The sequence below is a fragment of the Triturus cristatus genome, chromosome 11 (genome assembly GCF_964204655.1).
Source record: "Triturus cristatus chromosome 11, aTriCri1.1, whole genome shotgun sequence".
In the NCBI taxonomy this organism is placed as follows: Eukaryota; Metazoa; Chordata; class Amphibia; order Caudata; family Salamandridae; genus Triturus; species Triturus cristatus.
In genome coordinates this window covers 20820453-20844477 of record NC_140594.1, presented here as the reverse complement: position 1 = coordinate 20844477, position 24025 = coordinate 20820453, and positions in this window count along the sequence as shown.

The window sequence follows — 24025 nt, the reverse complement described above, 5'->3', positions numbered from 1 at the left end:
AGGGTGTCTGTGCCCAGCCAAAACCAGTTCTGTCTACCTGGTGCAGCTTCCTGGCAGGAGGTGGAGACATAATTATTGAAAGCAGAGCTGGCCCAGGTAGCTGAAAGGAAATCTCCTCCCCCTACTCTCTATTGTATGAAGGCTTAGGCAAGTGAAAGGAAATCTCCTCCCCCTACTCTCTATTCAATCCACGTCCTATTCAGCCCAGCCCTGACTCATCAGGCTATTGGAGCCAAAGCCCTCTCCAGCCCCCTGTCACTCACAAACCAGGCATGGAATACACAAACCTAGCAGAGGCATACTGGATGGTTAGGCAAGAAAATACCTAGTTTCTAAAAGTGGTATTTTCAAACACAGAATGGAAAAATCATCCACACTAAAAGATGTATTTTAACATTCTGAGTTCAGGCATACTAAACTTTATTTTCCTATCTTGTTCCTAGGGTCAGTTATGTTTATAAGATGTTATAATTAAACTGCCCATTCTGGCCTAAGGGAACGTATAGCCATTGTGAAAAACGAAATGGGCTGTAATTCACTATCAGGACATGCCACACACACCAGGGCATGTCCTACATGTCACATACAATGCACCCTGCCAACAGGTGTACCTTGGGCCTATCTTAGGGGTGACTAACATGTAGAAAAGGGAAGGTTTAGGGACTGGCAAGTGTTTGCACTTGCCAAGTCGACATGTCAGCCCCAGACTGCACACAGGCTCTGCAATGGCAGGCCTGAGCCACACTTTACAAGCTGCTTCTGTGGGTGGCACAACCAGTGCTGCAAGCCCACCAGCAGCATTTGATTTACAGGCCCTGGGCACACATGGTACACTGTACTAAGGTCTGACAGGTAAATCAAATAAGCCAATCATGGAGTCACTAATCCATTACAACAATTTAAAATAGGGAGCACTTGCACTTTGGCACTGAATAGCAGTGGCAAAGCGCCCAAAGCATCTAGACCAGCAAAAACATAGCAACATTTTTAGGAGGCAACAGCAAAAAAATGGAAGGGAGACCCACACCAATGGTGCCAGGTCTAACACTGTCCCTGATCACAACACCGCACCGCATCAGACCACTTCCAAAGTCCCTTCAACACCACCCGGAGCGACTTGCCTGTACCTCCATCACACACCAACCACCACTGCGTAACTTGCCTGTACCACTACCACACTCCAACATCCACTGCACAACTTGCCTGTACCACTACCACACTCCAACATCCACTGCACAACCTGCCTGTACCACCATCACACACCAACCACCTCTGCGTAACCTGCCTGTACCACCACCACACTCCAACCACCACTCTGTAACCTGCCTGTACTACCACCACACACCAACCACCACTGTGTAACTTGCCTGTACCACCACCACTACACTCCAAGCACCACTGCGTAACCTACTTGTATCACCACCAAACTCTAACCACCACTGTGCAACCTGCCTGTACCACCCCCACACTCCACCCACCACTGCGTAACCAGCCTGTACAACCTCCACTATGTAACCTGTCTGTACCACGTTCATACACCAACCACCACCACTGTGCGACCTGCCTGTACCACCATAAGACTCCATCACAGAGTAACCTGCCTGTACCACCATCAGACTCCACCCACCACCACCTGGGTGTATATCACAAGCGCCACTCACACTGTTTGACTGCATCATACGCTCTTCAAAGGCCACTACTGTTCATGAAATCCTGCCGACACTACATGGCGCTGCAGCATCCGTCACCCACACTTCTCTGCTCTCAGACTATACCAGCAGAGCTCACCACTTGAATGGTCATCTCCTCTGCCTTGTGCTCCATCAGAACCCTTCAGCTTAGGAGCCTTCAACGTCTTCGAAAACACCCCTCTGCCTCAACGCTCTCTTGAGCCCTCAGCCCTTGTATGGCTTCTGGTGCACAGTGGTGAAGCCTTTTCTTAAAATGACCCTCATCTGGGGTCTCTCTACTCCTGACTTACACACCACACCATTCCACCATTTTGTGACTATAAGTTTGAAGCACCTTCTTTCCACCATTCCTACTCTGCATCTCTCTTCCAGTAGACTCCTCAACCCTCTCCTGTCTGCATTCCATTCCACCGATGCAGCACTCACGCCTCTGACTTCACCGAGCAGCCAATCCCAACCCTTTGTCCCCATTTTAGGGAGCTGGCTCTCTAAATTGTTCACTAAAATGAAGTTCACTGTGCCGAGAGTCCAGTGCATCCCAGACTGGTACACCGAGGTTAAAGCAGATAATTCTAACGCTCTTTTTGTGGTAGTGTGGGCGAGCAGTCAGGCTTATCAGGGGGTAGTGGTAAGCATTTGTTGTACTCACAGAGGCACTAAATGAGACACACACTCAAGAATAAATCCAAGACCAAATTATAATAATAACATCGATTTTTATAATATTTCAGACCAATAACTATGTTCTACGGTAAGTACTTTCCATGTTATGAATTTTTCAAGTTCGCAAAAGAAATACTGTTGTACGCAATTACGCACAATAGAAATACATGGGAAAAAATAGGAAAAAGCACGTAAAATCATACGGTGGGATCTCGTGGTTCACCTTCTGGATTTGGGAAATTATCAAGGCCAGAGCCAATGTTCCAGCAGCAGAAGATCCTGTGCGTCCCATATTCAGCCAGGAGCAGGGTATAAAGGGTGTTGGTAGCAGGCGCTATGAAGAAGGGGGCCACCTGAAAACACATGCCACAGCTGGACTTAAAGGTAAGTCCGGGGAGGTCCCACTTGGGGGAGCAGGTTGCAAGGGCATTGGAACAGTGGGAGCACAGCTGATATGTCATTACAAAGTCCGGGAGGACTGGGTGCAGAGCAGGCAGGGCAGCCAAGCGTTGTGCTTCGAGAATGTACTTGGCGTCAGGAGCAGGCAGGTTGCAGGGGTGATTCTGGACAGCTGGGCCACTCATGAAGTGGGTCTCAGGGGTCTCGACATCCTTCGATGGGGGCTTGCTTCCTGGGCAGTTGGAGTCTGGATTAAACTCTTTGTTTTGGTTGCAGGGGGTCTGGTACCCTGGGTATTGGTTTGGCACGTCTCCAGTAGGTCTTGGCATCTTCACACTTGGTGGGGAGATAGATCTGACCCTCTGGAGCTGATGTGCCTCTTCTTCCTTTGGTGCTGTGTCGGAGTCACCGGGGAGCAACAAATCGGTAAACCAAACTTCGTGGTTCGGTTCCAGCAGGCTGCAGGGGTGAAGCTCCTCTACTCCAAGGGTGGTTCTCAGTAATTTGTCGAAGGCTGGATTGCTCCAGAGATCTTGGAGGCCTCACAGTTGCAGGACGAGACAGCAGGCCGCAATGGTTAAGTCCTGGAAGCAGCAGGCAGGTGTTTGGCACCAATATTTTCAGTAGGTAGTCGGTTCTCGGTTTGCAGCTCTTCTTTGTCCATTGCTCTTCTTAAGTCGGTCAGATCTGAAGTTCAGGCCCAGGGATGCCATCTAAGTACTACAATTAGGGGTGTTATAGGGGGAGACAGGTAGTAGCCAATGGGATACCTACCTCAAGGGTGTTTCTACCCTCTATGTGGCCACTTCTTTTGGAGAGGGAGCACAACCTTGACCCTAATTCACTAATTACCTCTCACACAAGATGGGGGAAACTGAAAAGTGGGATCCACATCACCTGCCTCATCTTAGGGGTGGAGATGGCTGAATGTGGGCCCACCTCTTAATCTAATTAATTCTCCCACCTGTCTTCCCACCAAAAGGGGAGCAGGACAGGTGGTTTTGCATCCTCCACTACCTGGAGCTGCCTGGGTCACATTTCAAAAGCAGCATCACCTTTGAAGCTTCCTGCATTGGAATGGCATTGTTGCAGGCCTCTGAGAGTGAAGGCTCTCACCCCATGATGTCAGAAACCTGTCTGGTGGCAAGCTGGCTAAAACTAGTCAGAGACCACACCAGTGTTTTGTAGGTTTTCAGGGGACCCTCTAAGGTGTCCTCTTTGTGTATTTATTAATAAATACGACACTGACATCAGTGAGGATTTATTAAGACAAGATGTTTGGTATCAAATGTCCATGGGTACAGCAAAACCACCATAGAGCTAGGAAACCCATAATGACAAGTATCCAGCCCATGTACTCTCCATGGCTTCCCTGTGCACTTACAATATCCAAGAATGGCTCAGATATTGTAGGGTCATCTCTCCTCATGCAGATATGTTCGCACATGGGATATAGTGCACCCTGCCTTAGGGCTGTAAGACCTGCATTCGGGGTGACTTACCTATATCTCAGGCAGTGTCTGAGGGCGTGGCGCACAGGGCGGTCTGCCATGTCGACTCTTCAATTTTCTCTACACCAAGACATGCAGCCTGCAGTGGCAGTTTGCATGGTCTTGGTGAGGGGTCTCTAAGGTGGCATAATTTGTGCTACAGCCCTAGTGAGCCCTCTTCAGTACCCAGGCCCCAGGTACCAGGGGTACCATTTATTTGGGATTTGTAGGGGTTGCTGAAATTGTGCCAATTGTGGCACAGTTTTGAGGAAAGAACACTGGTACTGAGAACCTGTTTAGCTGTTGTCCCTTTCCCCTGTGATGACGCAGCGTCACCATCACTTACTTGCGCTTAGTATGTTAACCTGTAACCTACATAACCACAGCTTACATGATTGTCACATGATTTAGTCATTGTTTCAGCATATTATTTCTCTCATTATCCAATGTGTTGCTTATATTCAGGGTTAGCAGTTTCAATGAATCATATATTCTGAGTAACTTGAGTTTGCCTGTGGGCCATTTAACATTGACATAGGTAGGCCCAGGTGCCTTCCCCATCTCTGAAATGAACGCTGCATTTCTGCATGCTGTGCATAACACATCATCTGTTACAGATACACCCTGTGCTCACTTGGAAATGTTCTTCTTTGTTAGCTTACAGTCTGAAGGCCAAAGGGAATCAATGAGTTCGTTTGTACAGTGATTTCAGCCCCTGTACGGGGTAAGAAAGTGAGAAAGTGCATACTCCTTTGTGAGATACTGTGAAGGTCGCTATGAGAGAAGTTGTCATTGTATTATCTGTGAGAAGAAGGCTGACACCAAGTACAGAGAGAACACTGGGTTTGATTGGTTCCTGCCTGAGGGGATCTGAAGAATGTATTGCTTGGTTGGATCTCATGTTTTAATTGTGTGAAGCTCGTTAGTTAGATCACTTGCCCCGCCCACCTTTGCAGGCCGATGTTCTATTCCTCCACTATCCACACAAACAAAAGGCCCCCAGGGACATGAACCCAACCACACAGGTACCTGCTCGCCAGGCGCAGTCAAATATGTCGCCATCACAAACCGTGGCAATCTTGGCCCAGGGACAAGGGGCAGGTAGTAAGACACAGGATCTACCAAGGATGGAGATGACACCCGTTGTAAATCGAGAGAGCACCAGCACGTCCGAAACAGGAGCAAAATATTACAACTGACGGGAGCAGTGCAAGAGCTGAACCACAAACAGCTCCAAGAACACAGACGCAGTTGAATGTAAACCTCACCCAGTGGCACCTGGCTGCGAAATCACCCACATCACCTGGTCAGACGCAGGCATAGCACCTCCGGTCTGGCTATATGGGGAACACATTTCTTTGTGGGGTATTGACATGAGGAAAGCAGAACCCATCTGCTACCCAAGCCTACTCCTCATGCAATCACCGGCACCTGTGGAAAAACAGAGTGCACAACAAGGGCTGCGAAGGGGGGCAATTGGACCCACCCTGATAGAAGCCACCAGGGAAAATCTACAATTATCAGATTGCTACCCCCCTCCCCCACAGGGCAGAATTTCACATTGCTGGTGTTCAATCCATACATTCTCCCGGGCAAGAAGACCAAGGGCCCGATTCACAAAGGTAAACTGAGATGAAAGTCTAACTTTACGACTTCCGGTATTCACAAAGGGTATTTATGAGTAGTAAAGTGTAACTTTTGTCTCAGTTAAACGTAAGTTTTGGTCTTAAGTTTAACTGAAACCAAAAAGTTAAACTTAAGCACAAAACTTAAGTTTAACTGAGACAAAAGTCTAGCTTTACGACTCGTAAATGCCCTTTGAGAATGTTGAAAGTCGTAATGTCAGACTTTCGTCTCAATTTACCTTTGTCAATCTTTCCTCAAACCTCTAAAAATTGAGATGCTGACCGACCTGCTTAAAACCTTAATATCCACTCATCCATAAGCTCATATAGTGCTCTCAGGAGGGTTTAACATGAACCTACTCCGAGGCTCGCACAAGAAGCCCCCTCCCCACATGCCGCAAATAAACCACAGCTACGCCAGAACAGATCAGAATGGAAAGGACTGCATTAGGGCCGTGGAAGCCATGAGGCTATACACACTCAACAGGAGTTCACATTGCAATCAGCCTGCAGCATATAAGAGACTGACATATAGAGCCAACTCCATCCTTGATCACACCCTGGCAGAACCAGACCTGTTCCCATGGATCAACAACTTCGCCACAATTCCCGGAGCCGAAGTGATCATTTCGCCCAAACCCTTGTAATTAACATAATACCTCCAAGGGCACCAGCGGCAATTGGTCTATTCTCGTTGTCACAAACCTTCAATCTGAGGCACCTCACATGGAAAGATGGGGAGATAATCCTTGGAACCCACTGCTATTCATTGCTCAAGTGCATGTGCTCTCTCCTTTAAACATGGTATGATTGATTTACACCTGTCTGGCACATTTAATTTACTTGTAAGTCCCAGGTTCAGTGGTATGCCATATACTCAAAGCCTGTAAATTAAATGCTACTAGTGGGGCTGCAGCGCTGCTTGTGCCACCCATAGAAGTAGCCTTTCAATCCTGTCTAAGGCCTCTTCCACTGCAGGGACTGCTTCAGCAGTTTACTGCCACCGTGGCTTGGCTTTTAATCTTACTTGCCAAGCCTGAACCTCCCCTTTTACTGCATATAGGACACCCCTAAGGTAGGTATCCCTATTGGCAGGGTGCTGTGCAGGTAAAAGGTAGGAAATGGGTCTTCATTGTGTGGTATGTCCTGGTAGTGACAAACTGCCTATTTGGTTTCTCACTACTTCGAGGCCTGCTCCTCTCTTAGGTGTGCATTGGGAATTATCTGGTACGTTTTTCAGTGGTAATTTCTGATCAGAAAGGCGTAGCGTAGCCATGGTTAGTATGTTTCTAATAGTGGTGATAAATCCTGCTTATTGGTGACGGTGGATTTTTTATTACTAATTTACAAATACCACTTTTAGAAAGTGTATCAATGACTTTAGGCAACCCAATATACACTTGAAGCTTAGGTGATAAAGTTAAACAGGTAAACAGGGATTCATTCAAAAAATGTTTTCTTCAAAAACTCAATGTATTTTCTAGAAAGTGACAACATCTGACAACATAAAATAATTAAATCAAAACTTACACAATACATTCAGAAAATAAATTACAGTAACCGGTTGTATCGAAAATAATTTGATATATATTCAAAATGCAAAAAACAGGTGTTCAAAAGCAAACAATTGTCACGTACATAGATAACAGAGATCACAGATGAATCGAAGATGGAAGTATACTGGTCATCAATGTATAAATACCCATCTTCACACAATCAAAAATTTAGTCTGTCCTGTACACAGGATTCAAGACTGAAAAAGTAATCTAATTGAACAATAACTAAAAGGAAGAATGGGTTATTCATCGATATTTCGGTCTTCATCGCAATGTGCCAATGAGACCATCTTGTGGACATAAATGGATCTTGTGACATTCCTCGATCCTTGGTCGATAATTTCAAGGTCGGCACAATATATATCAAATAGGTCTCTTCAGTGGTACACAGAAGTAGACTTCAATTCGAAATTAAGTGACCTCTCATGGAGGGAGTGAATTTTAGTACATTACACGTTCTTCACATTCCAGCCGTGGCATTTGTCAGACGGTCCCACTCAGGATCCACAAACATTGGAAACCTTGCAGGCATTTTCACCTGTTTTAACTTTTAGAAAGTGGTCATTTCTATGTGTTTATGACTCTTTGAGCTTTGTCGCCCACAGAGGGCTCCTTTACACCCTGCTGATGTCTAGAGCCAGAACTAGTATTGAATTGGGGGTGTTGTGCCCGTCAAAAAGTTCTTTTGATGGTACCTCCATATAAAATACATTTTTAGTATAACAACAGCCACTCCGATGCCATGATTTTAGACACTGCATGGGACTTGTAACCAGACGGTGCAGGCTCTACATACTACCCCAGGGGACTGCTGTGCAGCTAGGAAGACCACCACGTGGACTTTGCTTTGTTGTGCTGACCTTTCTGGAAGGACTGCCTCTTTGCCCACAAGGACCCTGTGGGCTGGCCTGATGCCCACATTCCTGCTTGCGTGTCCCCCAGTGCTCTCCATAGAGTGCTGTTTGTGCCACTCATCTCTGCCAGTGTGCGGGGTGAACATTTGTTGGTAAGGGACCTGTGGAGACCTCCCTTTTCCCAAAAGGAAGTTTCCTGGAGCAGCACGTCCTGTTTAATGAAGCGCGTGATGAGTGCTTTAGTTTATTTATTTGTAGAGTTTTATATAGCGCTGACTTTGACCCGAGGGCATCAGGGCGCTTTACAGAGATTCACACATGAAGCCAAGTGCCCGCAGGCTGGTCAGGTGCTCAAGGGGGTGGATTTAGGTATTTGTTAGAGAGTAAATTATGCTTCATTGATCTTTCCCCGCTGAGGAGCGCGAGGTGAGCGCATCCTGTTTTAACAAGCATGTGGGGTGCGCTTTCTGCTTCAGTAGTCCCCCTACGGCAGGGAGTACGTGGAGTGTGAGGCGATCTGGTGACAGCATTCGTGGTGCCAAAGGGAGAGTCCCGTGTCTCGAAGACGCTCTGGTTGGCCTGGCCCAGTTCCATCATGAGGGTGAGGGCTGCTACAGACTCCCCGGAAGGGACAGAGCCTCCGGCCAGAGCCCCGCAGGGTCCCTTAGGAGTGTAGGGTCATGCCCAGCGACTGGTGGTGTGGGCGCTCCCTGTAGCCGCACATTGCAGATGGTTACCGCTTTGCCAGTCTGCATGCGGGGGACCCAGTGCAGTTCTTCTCACCCTCGTGGAATAATCTGAACTGTCGCATTCACATGCGAGAGCGATGGTTAGTAGTTGTTTTGGCAGCGATGCCAGGGGCGATGGGTGGTGCAAGCTGCAGTGGCCTCCTGGTCTGAGCCCTGGCACTTAACATTTTACAAATTAAGTTACTGCTCCATAGGTGTATACCTTCACGTCCCAGGAGGCGTAGGTTGGGGGCACTTTGCCTCTGGTATTTCAGTACGCGGTGGTGCCGGACGAGGTCTCCTTGCACCGTTGCCTACATTGATGCCTCCCCCACTCATGTTACGGAGGTCCCGACTAGGAACTCGGTGTCCGATGAGACACTGGGATTACTGTCTTTTCCATTGTAGGAGCTCTACTAGACAGTGCTTTAAATGGGAAAAAATAAGTGCAGGCACTCATTAAATTGAGCTAGGGGCGTGGCTATTGGGCGGGGTTAGAGGCGGAGTGAGACATGGTGTTACAAACACTTCTGTTGAGTATTCGTTTTGCCCTTGCATTGCCCTGGATAGTGGTCTCAAACTTCCCACACGCGCAGATCAACTGCTAAAACCCTGAATGTGCCCAGCCATCAACCCTACTATTATCACTCTCTGGCTAATAATCAATGTCTAGGACAGGAGAGACTCTGGCACTTACACAGGTTGTAGGATAGAAAATAACATGAAAGAAATGTCTGAATAAAAACAAAATGTGTCAACTCGTTACACAGAATTAAAGCCAAACACCAAATGTTCACATTTTCTTGTTTTGTAAGATTTGCAGCTTCTTAATATTATAATAGTTCTACTGTTCCTGCCTGCTTGCATTTGGAGCAATCCTTATGTATTCAAGAGTGCACACACACAAACAATATCATTCCACGCATTTCTTTTCGACTACCTGCTGATTCTCTTCCTCTAAGAGTTTGTTTCTCTCTCAGAGACAAAGATACACTCTATCTGTTTTCACATCTCTAAACTTGTGATCCTTCCCGCACTCACTTCTCTCCCGTTTGTAGCTAATTCTGTCCCACTCTTTACCCCAATTGTATTCTAATCTGCCATCTCTGCGCCTCTCTTCTACTTTCAATAGCCTTCTGGATCTGTCCCCTATCGATCTGCCCTTCTCACTTCTGCCTCTTTATCTTTTCCTACTTTAAACTCTCTGCTCCTTCCACCTCACTCTTCACCTTCACTCACCCCCATTCTCCCGCCTTTCCATCGACAGGAGGCCCCACGCACGGCCGTAGAGCTTACAGTGGCAGACAGGCTCCCGAGCGCGTGCAGAGTCCAGCAGGATAGAGGTCAGGGGAAGAACAACACTGGCCTCCCATGAGGAGGTCCTTTGACCTCCTCCTGCCTCACCCGGGCACCAGGGAGGTCACTTAGGCCAATTTCACCCCTGCCCATCATGAACTCAATGTCCCAGCAGGCGGGGTGGGGGTGGATTTGACAGTCAGACCCCAGTGGGAGGCCAGGTGGTGAAAATGGCTCTTTTTACCTGGGTTCCTCCTTGGCCGGTCAGGCAGAGGCCCTCGCCAATGTCCCAAACACTAACAGGAGGACCCAGAATCGACACCTGGCAGGGGGGTGGTGAGGATAAGGAGAGCTTCCATTTGGGTGGGAACGAAGCAGAGGCCCTTTGCCCTTTTGGCTTCAATAGGCCGCCACAGCTGAATAATACTGACGGACGGCAAACGTGCTGCCAAAACATACGGCTCACAGTTGGCCGTCGGGCTCCAGTCCAGTGCCCAACTCATCAATCTGATCCTGAGTACCGGTACTCTCCTTGACAGTGGAGAAGTGCCGGTACTCGGCTTGGTAAAAATAAGAAGTGTTGGTACTCAGTACCGGTGAATGCCGGCCCATTTAAAGCACTGCTACTAGAGGATAAAGGAATTCTCGCAAGATGTAGGGAGAGGAGGAGGGCAGCCCAGGGATGCCGCAGTACAGGTCAGTGACTTTATTTCTTTTTAAATTACATTTTAAGTATTTTGTATTAGGAGGGGCTGGGGGCGGGTTGCGGGGTTCCACGGCGTTTTTTCCCAACTCCGTGGACCTCCGCGTAGTGGCACTACGCCAGCTCTGCCCAGGGTTACTTAAAACCCATTTGGCTCAAGTGGAGAGCGACCCCTGCAGGCTGCAACAGGAATAACTAGGATGCCATTGCTTCCACAACGCAGATTACATCCTCCTGCTCAGCCAAACGCTGGTAGGTTTGCAGCGCCTAATTGACCGACTGAAAACCGACTCCTGAGCTGGTGGACTGTTTTGAGAGTTCCTTCAACAAGGCAAAGCCACATTTTTTATGGCAGGCAAAGAGCCATGTGTTAGAATCGGTCAAATTATATAAGTACTTTAGCGTTTGTAATGTTCTTAATAAAGAGGGACACGCAGGTAAAGCTCAGTCAGCATGGAGGTTTATTTCTCAACACCTCAGCCATCGGTAGCCAGTGAGCAACTGACTCCTAGAAAACCCCCACAACACCAAACAGTGTTCTATATTCCATAGTTCCTTGAACGAGGAACAGGAAGAAGGAGAACACCACACATCTCCCTTCCAATAATAAATAAAGAGAAATGTACAGGTACGTAATACAGAAACAAGAGTAACAAGCCTTAGCATGAAATTAACAGAAAAGAGACTAGTTGACATAATCTTTCAAATAAAATGGCAAAGTAGTCTTCCGTCCACTTCTTCTAGGCTCTGAACAGAACTTAGAACGAGAGACACCAGGATTGGTGATGCAGCGCGCGCTACGAAATTCGCTTTATTTATTTAATTGTTTACTTACCTCCAATTATCCATATTCCGGTGTGTAGTAGGGATGTACCGTATTTATAGGAATATGGCACACCCCTGTGCCCTCCCCTGCGCAGAATGTAGTACACATGGAAAGAGCAAACAAACAAGGAGAAATAAAAGTAATTCTCCTTGTTGCAGCACTTTAATGCCTCCCCTGGAAAGGCGTAATTTTTTGGCGCTGCCTCGGATTTACAGATCCTGGTAAATCTGGGGCGCTGTCAAAAAGTCATGAGTGTTGCGTGGGAACACCCACAGCAACAGCCATGACATGCCCCTTTCACAGAGTGCTGCATTAAAGTCGGCCATATTTACAAGGCCGTGTGAAGTCATGCAAAATGGCTTTGCGTGGCTTTGTAAATATCGGCCAGCACACAGCGCCACAGGAGCATCATAAAAAATGAGGCTCAGGTGGCACTAGGGGCTTGTAAATATGCCCCCTAGTCTCTTTGGACACGTTACTCTATGTCATCTGGTTCAAGGAGGAGAGCGCTGAGGTCCAAAAGGTTCAGAGTACCTGTTCCATGCCCCAAACATCAGGACTCATTAGTTCTTCACTTCCTGAATCCATATGTCATCGTTAGAACCTGATTCTTACCCCACAGCGACAAAATGGCTTGCTTGGCAGCTATTGGGCCCTATTATGTATAGGACACACTTTCCCTATCTGCGCCAGATGCACCTTTAAACAGGTGTGCCGGATGCAAACAGGGAAAGTGTGTCGTATTACATAGAATGCGCTGTCCCGGGGCAGCTGCACAGTCAAGCTGCCCCAGGGGCAGCGCATTCAGGTGAAAAACGGAGCAGCTTTGAAGCAGCCGCTCTGTGTTTCAACGTGCAGGCGGCAAACTGCCTGTACTTTTAAAGGGGATTAGACATCCCCTTGCAGGCGGGAGCACTGAGTGACTGCACCCACATGCAAGGGAATGTCTAGGGGGTTCGTAGAACCCCTTTCCTCCATCCAGAGGGCTGCCATCAGGCGGCGCACTGACATTGTGCCACCTTTTATGTGGCACCCTGTCGGTACACCGCCGGATAGCTTCTTTGCCTCTGTGCCCACGTCTATAATACAGCACGGGTGCAGAGGCAAATGGATTCTCTCATTTGCATGAAGCCACCCCCATGCAAATGACAGCATGCCCTCTTGAGAATGCGCTGGCGCTGCATGTGCATCCGTGCTTTCAGTATTACAGAAGGTGCTGTACAAGCGTCTGTGGCCCCTTCTGCAATTCCAAAGTGCCCTGGGGCGTGCATAGCAGGTGCATACACCTGTTGCGTCCCCGGACACTTTGTGTAATATGGCCCAATAAGGGATGCAAGTAGCCATTGCTATGAAGGAGTGTGGGAGTGAATATCTTGAGCTTGGCATCCCATGCGTATTGTATCACTCCCCCCCCTTCCTGCTACCTCTTGAGCTCCCTCTGGAATATGCACCACTCATGTCTCTAATCTTGGGTAGCCCCATGGGCTATTGACGTAAGTCCTGCCTAATCACCCACATCCTCTTCAGCAAACCTCGGTATGTCTCATCGAATGAGTGGAGATTAGCTGGTGTGGAGGGTAACATGCAGAGGATGTGACAGGTCGTCTCTTTCCCCCATGCATGTTAAGTATAATTATTCCCTCAAGAGAAGATTTCCTGCCACTCCTTGGTGTCCAACGCTGGGTTTCGCTTCCTTTCCCAATGCACTTGGATTGGGCTGCCGAGAGATTGGGATCCAATAGAGGATAGAGACTAAGGGCCGAGTTGTATCTTGGCAGAGGGCATACTTCGTCGCGATGGCAACGAAGTATGCTTTTCATCAAGATAATGGTGCACCCTCTAATTTTCGATGCGGGCAGACCATAGGCTGATTCTTGCATAAACTACTCCACCAGGAATGCGAAAACTGTTTGGTGCCGGGCTCTGTCCTGCTGGGTGATCCCTGCACCAAGCAGTGAAATGGACCGCCGTGACGGAGGTTCCTGCTAATGCTCTATAAATGACAGCCAGCTTGGTGGTCATTGACAAATCAGGGGGCGGTACCTCCACCAGGGCGATGGAGTAGTTTGCTCCGTTGCCTTGGTGGAACCACGGGCCATCTGCCGGGAAATAAATCTGGCCCAAAATTACTTCCAGAGGACAGGAATTGAAGGAACCTCTAAAAGGGCGTAAATCCCTCGGCATGTTCTATGGGACGTCATATTATATCTTTATTTGTCGTCCATTCATATTCTGCAGCACCATGGCACTGTCAGAAAGCTCATTAGTTAACCTAAGAATGGTGGGAATCGAAGTGTGGCGTGCTAGGGAGACCTGGCGGCAGCAGGTGGAGACGACTCTTGGCGTAGGGTGGGAGGTAGGACACTCCAGGCCTTGGCGGTCTCCAGATCTGAGTGTTCCGCTCTTAGGAGCCTCAAGCAGGTCTCGTTGTGCAGAGCACAGTGCACAACAGGGTGGGTGACAGATGCATATTAAAATAAAAAACCAGGGTGGATTTATAAATGATACTGTGCGCAATGGGCATGCACTTAAATAGTACTGCTGCACGTGGGGAGTTAGTGCATGTTACTCAGGATGGGGCCAATGTGGTCTAGGCAGAAGAGGCTGTAGATAAGATGTGCAGTAGTGTTTAGAGCTAGTTGGATTGGATTTGCTAGTTTGAGGAGGGAGCCTAGATAGACAGAGGTCCCAGAGGCCAGCCTAGAGTGGACTGGTGCTTTTACTCCGAGACTTACTGGGAAGCAAGCATCAATTTTAGAATTCCAAGTTAGCGGGCGGAGTTTGCCGGTTTGGGAGGTTGTCCCATCTGGCCAGAAATCAGAGGACAAGTTGTTTGGTCGTTTTTCTTAATTAGTGGCTCAACTTCGTGTGGGTTTAACTTCAGAAGTTTCGTTGTCGATCCACCATCGGATGGGTGCAAGACAAGATTGTATTGATCTGATTGTGTTATTTTGCTTTCACACTCAGTTGGGTGCCTCCAGCGCACATGTGAGATTTCATGACAAAGAGCGTCAATCATTTTGAATGGTAAAAAGAAGTGGGGATAGAATAGATTCCTGTGAGACACTCTGATTTATGCTCTTAACTTTGGATCAAAAAAAAATCAGAGAAAGAGTTTGCCCCCTGTCATTTGGGAAGCTTTCCAGCCATTGTTTGGCTAGTCCTGTAAGGCCACTTGCATTCAATCCTTACAGGAGGGTGGGATGGCCCATGGCGGTGAACACCACAGAAAGATCTATTAGTAGTACAGCTAGGTCTGGTCGGTGAACTCTGCTCCGTTCGCAGAGTTTGCGGAGTTTTCTACACTCCGCTCTCTGTGGAGCTCGCGGAGTGCAGAAAACTCCGCTTCACGTGGTGCAGCTGTTTTTACCCCGCTCGCGCTCGTAACGGTAAGTTGGCGAACGCAAGCTGCCACTCGGGTAGACTTTCTATTCGAGCGGCAGGAATATCAGCATGAACGGCAGTTCACACTGCACTCTGTCACTTGCAGAACTCTGCGGAGTTGTTTTGTCATTCCACGTAGCGAAACTTTTCGAACTACGCCCAGCTCGGACTCCACTGCCATCCGCCGGACTCCTAACATCATCCAGAAGAGAAGTGACGTCATGCTCAGCACTTTGTCAAAACCTGATTTGTAGTAGGGCTAACAGTTTTTCAATTTGAATGTTTTTTTACAAATTGATTGCAGAACTCTTTTCCCAGTGTGGTAGTAAAGAGATGAGGTGACAATTGCGCAACAGATTTGGTACTCCCGTTGTAACTCCAGGAAGGAGAACCTAGTATTTTTTGTGAGGAGTGAAAGCGTTCTGGTTCAGGAATCTCAAATTTCCTTGTGACATTATCAAACTACTTAACTGCTCGTCTGTTAAAGAGGTCCCCTAGTCTAAAGCACCCCTGTTACTTCCAAATCTGAATTGGTTTCTGTCCAGTCCTGGGGTGAAGTGAATATTCCCAGTATGTGGAGTGAAAGGGGTAGCGGGTCAGAGCAGCTGCGAGTCATGTTGTACTATACTGTGAGAGTAACCCTGGTGACAGGAGACAGATACAGAGTTCATTCTTGTTGATTTCTCAGAACCTAGGGGATCTTGCGCAGCTGGTGTTAGGTTACGTTTTGATTGAACACCAGAGCTTCTCTGTCTCCCCTCTCAATTAAGGGTGGGCGTTACGCAAAGTTCCGCAAAATGGTAAAAAATCTCCGCGAGCTTCGCAGAATTCCGCGAGCATGCGGAATTGCTTGTTCCACCCGTTAGCGATATGTTTTTCATGTTCAGGAACGCTGTTTGCGTGCTCGGGGGAAATATCTCACGAACGTACCCATCCGGTCGACAATTGGCGCGGCCATCTTGTTTCACTTGTCTGCCCGCTAGCAATGCATGTTTCCTGTTCGTGAAAACACGGATGCCCGTGGCGTGTCCGAATGACATGTTCGCGATCGCACACTCTCGCTGCGAACGGATAAGAAAACTCGTCGGTGAATGCAGGGATCCTGGTAAGTCGCTACCGCGTGCGCGAACATGCATTTTGAAAGCGTGAACAAGGAAAAAATTCCGCTACGCCGCAGATCACGGTTCAGCAATTCTGCGTTCTCCGTGGAACGCGGAATTGCCAAAATTCCACAAATTCAGCAAGCTGAATGGAATTTACCGCCCAGGGCTACTCTCAATCATGTAAGAGAATCACCATTTTCAAGGGAACTATTCGTCCCTCTCTGGACAGCCTGCGAGAGCTCCAGGACATGATTGCTGCTTTGAACACCCTAAGTAGGACTGTGAGACTTTCCATTGCACATAAGTGCATGTCAGGAGTCAATTTGGCACCCAAATACTGAATTTCCCCCATCGACCATATGAAGGGAGTGCATGTCTGTAGATAACTCAGTAGCCTTGCACTTTCAGGCAAGCACAGATGTTCAAAGAAGTTCCAATTTATCCACAGCCACCACTTGCCATGATTGTCCTGTATTCTCATTTCAGAGTGTCCACTAAGTCTGCGTCGCTCTTGGCTCAATCTCTCTTTACTTGCAGTAATCTCGGCTGTGTCCAGGCAGTTACCACTGCATCACTAGGACATACCTTTGCCATCTCTTTCGATTGGTCAGCAAAGTCGACCCCAACATGTGGGAGAAGCCCTTGTCCTCCTCTGGTTTCATTCTCAGTGCTGCTTGACCTTCTATTAGTGAGAGTAATGTATACAGTTTCACTTCCCAAAATGACGGCAATCGGATTGGGTGGTGCCACTGATACCTGTTTACCTGGGTTCATAGAAGGTCAGAAGCGGGTTTGAAGGCCATGCGGTTCACTAAAGTCTCTGAGGACAAGTCTTGGAAGGACTGCAGTTGTGCAGCATTATAGAACATCTGTCCTCCTTGATGTACTTAGGTGATGATTATCTCTTGTCAGTAGTGATTTTTACTTTCATTTGAATTTCCTGAGGAAAGTTTCTATTCAATGCGGTGGGAGGGCACTCTGTGCTTCTGTGCTCTCTATCTATCTGGATCAGGGTCTGTCCCACTCGCTCTAGAATTTCATCAAAAAGATTCAATATTTATAGGTCTATCACTTCTCTCTCAAATCCATGCAGCACACCTTTAATGCAAATATTGTTCCATCTTGAATGATTCTCTAGGTCCTCTCATTTTCCTTGCAGTATGATATGTTTTTTTTTCTAGCTGTAGCATACCTGTCTAGAGGCACTTACAGTCATCGGATTCTTAATCCATATTTTATTCAACTATGATTACTCTGTCCCCCAGCTCTGAGACATCCCTACGGATTCCCTTCAGGTCTCATTCCAGATACTTTAAATTTGTTATCCTTCATCTCTTGGAAGGTGGAATTAGAAAGTTCTTGGTAATATCCCTTTCTTTAGTCCACGCTTCTTTATAAGGGGTGTAGGAGAGTAGGATCAGCTTCTTATGGTTACCCCCACTTTTTGCTGATGTTTCACTGTTTTTCGACTCTAGTCTGGCTGGGGCCCTGCTATTCAGGACCACAGCCTAGATGCTTCCTCTCTAAATGGATTCCATGTACCTTAGGTACACCATAGATTGGATCCTGGGGTGCCCTTATAAGTCCCTAGTATATGGTATACTATGTACCCAGGGCATAGGCACTGCAGAGGCCTACCAGGGGCTGCAGCATGTATTATGCCACCACTGGGAAGCCCTCCAAAATTTCACCACAGGTCTGCTACTGCAGCCTGAGTATGGTGGTGCATGCACCCCTTATTGAGATATAGGTTCACTATATCTCACCCTATCACTGCACATATAAACCTATCAGTCACCCCATGGCAGGCCTTAATAATCCTGAAGGCAGGGTGCTTGGTTTTATGTGAGAGGGTGCCCCTGCATGAGCAGAGCCCCTCTGCAGCCTTCGGAATCTATTCTCCGGGGTTGTCAGTGATGCAGCCTGACCATATACTTTTAAGTGCATTATAACCTCGCGGTACATGCTAACTTTGGGATGGCTGCACAGAAACATGTTGTGTTTGGTGTCAAACACCTTGGAATCATACCCCAACACTAGTAACTGGTGTGGGAGTATGATCCCACCCTTCTAGAGGGAGAGACATGACAGCACCGGTATACCCAGTACCAGCTAACAGAGCCCTGGCATCACAAAATGGACACAAGTCTGGCCTCCTGCTGCTGACCGAAACTCCGGCAGGGGAGGCCTGGACAATAGGTTTCCTGTCACAGGGAGGTGTTATCACCTCCCAGACAGGCTTTAGTGGATTAGGGCTGGGTGGGTGCACTCCAAGAGTGCTATGAAGTTCAGCACTGGGGGCACATTTGGTGTCCCTGTGCATAGTCCAGTTCAAATCGGTTGCAGGGGCTACCAGCCCCTGATCTGGCGTGAAACTGGACAAAGAAACTGGGTGTAGCCAGCCCTCTTTCCTGACCCTCCCATAGCTGGGTCGCCTGAGTTAGTACAACCCCTTCCTTGGGTATAAGAAATGGAATGGGGAGCGCACCTTGGAAGGTTCACAACATTCTGGAGCGACCCATGCACAGAAGAGGGGTGGGTGGAGAGAACCATGGACAGAAAGACATTTGAGATGATAAAATACAACAGACTTGTAGAGCAGCAATCCTACAAGCTCTGGACCCCTCAGATTCGCAGCTGGATTGCAAACTGATAAAATATTTAAAATTTTATGATCACCTGGTAAGAAGAACACATCAGGAAACCCTTTAAGAAAGAAAGGGGGAGACCCACTCCAGAACGAAGAAAGACAACAAAAGCGCTCAAAAGCGCTCAAAAGCACTCAGTTAAATGTTTAAATGCCTTTAGTAGGAGGATGTTCGAGGACACTTGTTAAAAACAAAGTTCTGCTCCTCGGTACTTGTTGATAGGTAAAACATTTCAAACCCGGGCAACTATGTATTAAGCTTATTTACACATTTTTAGCAATCTTGGAAAATAAATGAATGCATTATATTCTCTTTTTTGGGTGATTTTAAAACTGTGTTTTATTCAGAGGTGTTATTAAGTATTAACTGGATGATGTGTAACTGCGTTTGAATTGTAAAGGTATTTATTAACTAAACAATAAAAATGGACCTGCTTACTTACATGCCATGTATGATGGGACAGTAGAGCGTACATTGCATATACTACACACTCTCATGTGCTGCATGACGCAGCCATTGTATGTGCACCGGGAATGTGATGCTGGCATGACCTTTCTTGTCAGTGCTGCAGCTACCCAACGGTGAGTGTGCTCGACCACTGCAGCACACACAAACATCTTGGGGTATATGTTCAAGAACTGCGGCTAACTAACGCGAACGCTAGCTACCATCAGTTTTCTAAATGCAGCCTATCACCAAAAACTATCACCCTGTTATCGATGTATGTACAAGGTAGCCACGGTGAAAACTGCCGCCAACACTATCGGGAAGGTGATACAAATTCTGATGTTAGCGGGCCAAAATTGACAAAAGGCCCATTCGCAGCAAAGAAACTCACGTTAATCAGCCCAACATGACTTTTTTTGCCTTTTGAGGTGAAAATAGCCTATAAGTCCACCTATAAGTCCACCTCCAATGAAAAATAGGAAACAAAACCAATGGAGTGCAGAATGGAGCAGCCAGGGCCAAGTGCAGCACAGATCAACAACCCCCCCCCCAATCCCCCAACAGCCAGGATGACCAGCCAGAGTCCCAGGGGAAGAGGAAACTCAGGGCTACATCTATGAAAAGAGGCGCATCGATGGGCAAACCAAGTGATGAATCACTTATCATTGCGTCCTCCGTGCAACACCACGGCATCCAAAACCTTGAAAGCATGGATAGTCCCCGGGCCCAGAGGCCTCGCTGGGCCTGCGTCTGAGACCCGGTGTGGGAGGCAGCGGTGCTGCGTCATGCCCAAGCCTGTGGAATGTGGCGGTAGACATTGAGGCGTCAGCGATCGCCCTTACCTGGTGGCGCTGTCTGGCAGGTCGCATGGAGATACGTTGCTGACCCCTGTGAGAGGGCCGCCTGGCGCCTTTTGTAGCTGTGATTGGTAGAGGCGCTCCTGCGCATTGACATAGGGAGGTCTGAATTGCATACCATGCGTCACCACTACACCGGCTTGCACGGATGAGATTACGAATGGTGGTCTGCGCCTCTCTGTAACACAAGCCGGAGGATGTTGTTCTGGCCGGACGCTATAGAGGGTGAGGCCCCTGAAGTGCAGCAAACTTGTGTGGTGGGAGCACTGCAACTTCATGACTTAGGGGGCCCTGTTGCATTACCTGCATCGGGAGGTACCCCAGCGGACTTGGCGCCGACTGCTGTACCCAGGCTTGTGAAATCCCACCCGGCTGAGGCTCCTGCTGACTGAGTCACACAATTGGAGAGAGTGCAGCGGATTGCGCCACAGTGTCAATGTCCAGGTGAGGAGTAGATGGTACACGTAGCGGAGAAGGCCTGGGGGTCGAGTCGGGCCCCGGCCTATCACCTGTGGGTGACGCACCCCCAGTAGCGGCTCCTCCGCTATGGCGGAAGGGCGTCACCCCACTGCTTTCAAGCAGTGCAAGAAGAGGAAACATAACATGTTGATAACTTTCTTTTTTTATTTTTATAATCTTTATTTGATATCATGACAAAGGAAAAAAAAATACAAATGAATCTTTACATAAATCAAAGAAGATCTATGTCAAGATTTTTACACTTTTTTCCCCACCCCTCCACCCTAACCCCTGTCCTTCAAGCCAACCACCCCCCTCCCTCCAGATCCAAAAGGCATGGCTTATTATTAAAGTAATTAGCCAGAAAAACCTTATTAAAAAAACACAAAAAAACACATTAAACAAAAACCCTATCACGGGGCTATATAGTCACCATAACTACGTAAGGTTCATTAACTCGGTATCTTCATTAATCCATCTGCTTATAGGCTCCCACATTTCGAAACCTCTTTTCTTTGTTCTGTATCCCCTTCTTTTATATACTGCCAGCTCCCATCTATAAATCCCGAGCAGCTTCCCTATCCAGCAGTGTATCGAGGGAGGTTCTCAGTCTAGTCAGACGCTAGCAACACATAGAGCCCGATTCACAGAACAAACTTAAGACTAAATCCTAAACTTAGTACCATTCTGGTATTCACAGAATGCACCTAGTACTTCTGGTATTCACAGAATGAACTTACTACTTTTGCTATTCACAGAATGAACTTAGTACTTTTGCTATTCACAGAATGGATTTACGACTACTAAACTTACGTCCGCACTCAGGCCGGAAATTCCGGCCCAGAGGCGGAGCTTCCGGGCCGGAGGCGGGGCTTCCGGGCCGGAGGCGGAGCTTCCGGGCCGGAGGCGGAGCTTCCGGGCCGGAGGCGGAGCTTCCGGCCCGGAGGTGGAGATTTCGGCCATAACTAAATCGGCCGGAATCCCCACCTCCGGGCCGGAAGCTCCGCCTCCGGGCCGGAAGCTCCGCCTCCGGGCCGGAATTTCCGGCCCGAGTGCGGACGTAAGTTTAGTAGTCGTAAATCCATTCTGTGAATAGCAAAAGTACTAAGTTCATTCTGTGAATAGCAAAAGTAGTAAGTTCATTCTGTGAATACCAGAAGTACTAGGTGCATTCTGTGAATACCAGAATGGTACTAAGTTTAGGATTTAGTCTTAAGTTTGTTCTGTGAATCGGGCCCCTAGTCTATAGGCCGCCATAGCTATAAATATCAGTATCCTATTAGACTCAACCATTTCCTGGTTGGTTAACCCAAGAATTATTACCTGAGGTGTGATCTCCACAATGAATCCCAGCATTATACTTCGATTTTGACCTATAGCAGTCAATAAAGGAGCAAGCTTAGGACATATGGCAAACATATGCTACCGCCGCACATCGAGAACATTGTATGCCAGACGTCCCACCCCATCTAAAAATCTGTGCAGGCGTTATATATAAATTAAGCCATGTTTTGAAGCACTGTACTTGAAGGCTTGCAGAGATACCTGCTGTCTGGCTTAGCAGAAGAGAATCCTCACATACTCCTATCCCTGCTTGCAAAAGCTCCTGCCATTGATTTGTGTGTTCAAAGAAATCATCCCCCATTGCCTTGTTAATGTTAATGTTAATGTTAAATGTTTAAGGTACTTATAGAGCGCAAACAATCATCCCAGATAGGATATCACGGCGCTACTGTGGCAGTGAAGGAAGTGAAAGGTAAGTACAAGATGGTTCAATTTTAGTCAGGTTTAAGGAAGAGAAATGTTTTCAACTGCTTCCCGAAGAGCAGGTGGCTGTTTGTTAGTCTAAGATTCACAGGCAGCTCATTCCAACTGGTAGCCGCCAGGTGGGAGAAGGCTCGCCCGCCCATCTTTGTTGTTTTCACGCGTGTGGTTCTGGCTCTAGCTGTAGTTTGGGAGCGTAGATTCCTAGATGGGACATAAATTTTGACTTTGTTTTTTAGAATACCGGGGCCTGTATTATGTAATGTTCTATGCGTTATGCACAGTAGCTTAAAGATAGCTCTTTGTCTCATCGGCAGCCACTGCAGCTCTCTCATACAGCTCTTGGCTGAGTCGTATTTTCTTTTGTTGCATATTGCCTTGGCTGCAGCGTTTTGTACGACCTGTAGTTTGGAAAAGAGATAGTCAGCCATTCCTACAAACAAGGAGTTTCCATAGTCCAGTCTACTCATAAGTAGAGACTGAACCAAGATCTTTCTACATTCAATGGGAATCCATGGAAAGACTCTTCTGAGCATTTTCAGTAATGCGAAGCCTTTACCACAGATTATTGATACGTGGGTTTTTATACTTATGGTGTTATCTAGTGACACCCCTAGATTCTTGGCCATCGATGTCGGGCTAGGGGGGGGGGTGCCTAATGTTGCGGGCCACCAGCTGTTGTCCCATAGCTGTGAATGTCTGCCAAACAACATTATTTCGGATTTGTCTGCATTTAGTTTAAGACAGTGACTATGCATCCAAGTAGCTAATTCCGTAAGGCAATTGAGTAGTCTATCTTTAGGGTCGTCCTCCTCGTCCAGTGTGATCATCAATTGGGTGTCGTCTGCATAAGAACATATATCAACACCCCATTTTCGTCCTATTTTGGCCAGTGAGGAGACAAACACATTGAACAGAGTCGGGCTTAATGACGCCCCCTGTGGGACCCCATACTTGATGTTCCGGGGAGGGGATGAGAAGTCACCCATCTGTACTGATTGTGTCCTGTCTTGCATGAAAGACTGTAGCCACCCTAGGGCTTTTTCCTGGATTCCTTTCGCTGCAAGGATTTCCAGTAACCGATTGTGGGGTACGGTATCAAATGCCGCCGAGAGGTCCAATAATATCAGGGCGACTATTTTCCCCTGATCTACCTGGGTTCTGATGTTATCCATCACTGCTAGTAGAGTTGTCTCCGTACTGTTGTTAATCCGGAACCCTGTTTGAGATATATCCAGTAGATCATTGACTTCCAGGAAGTTAGACAACTGTCTGTTGACTAGTTTTTCCAACACCTTAGATAAGTAGGGTAACTGAGATATAGGCCGATAGTTTGCCGGTTGTTAACATCAGTCCCCGCTTTTTTTAATAGGGGGGTGACTATGGCGTTTTTCCAAATTTTAGGAAATTCAGCGGAGTTTAGAGAAGAGTTCAATGCTTTTGTAACGGCCGGACATATTGTCGAAGTTAATTGTGAAAATATGTGATGTGGACATGGATCTGAGGAGGAGCCTGATTTTACTTCTAGCATA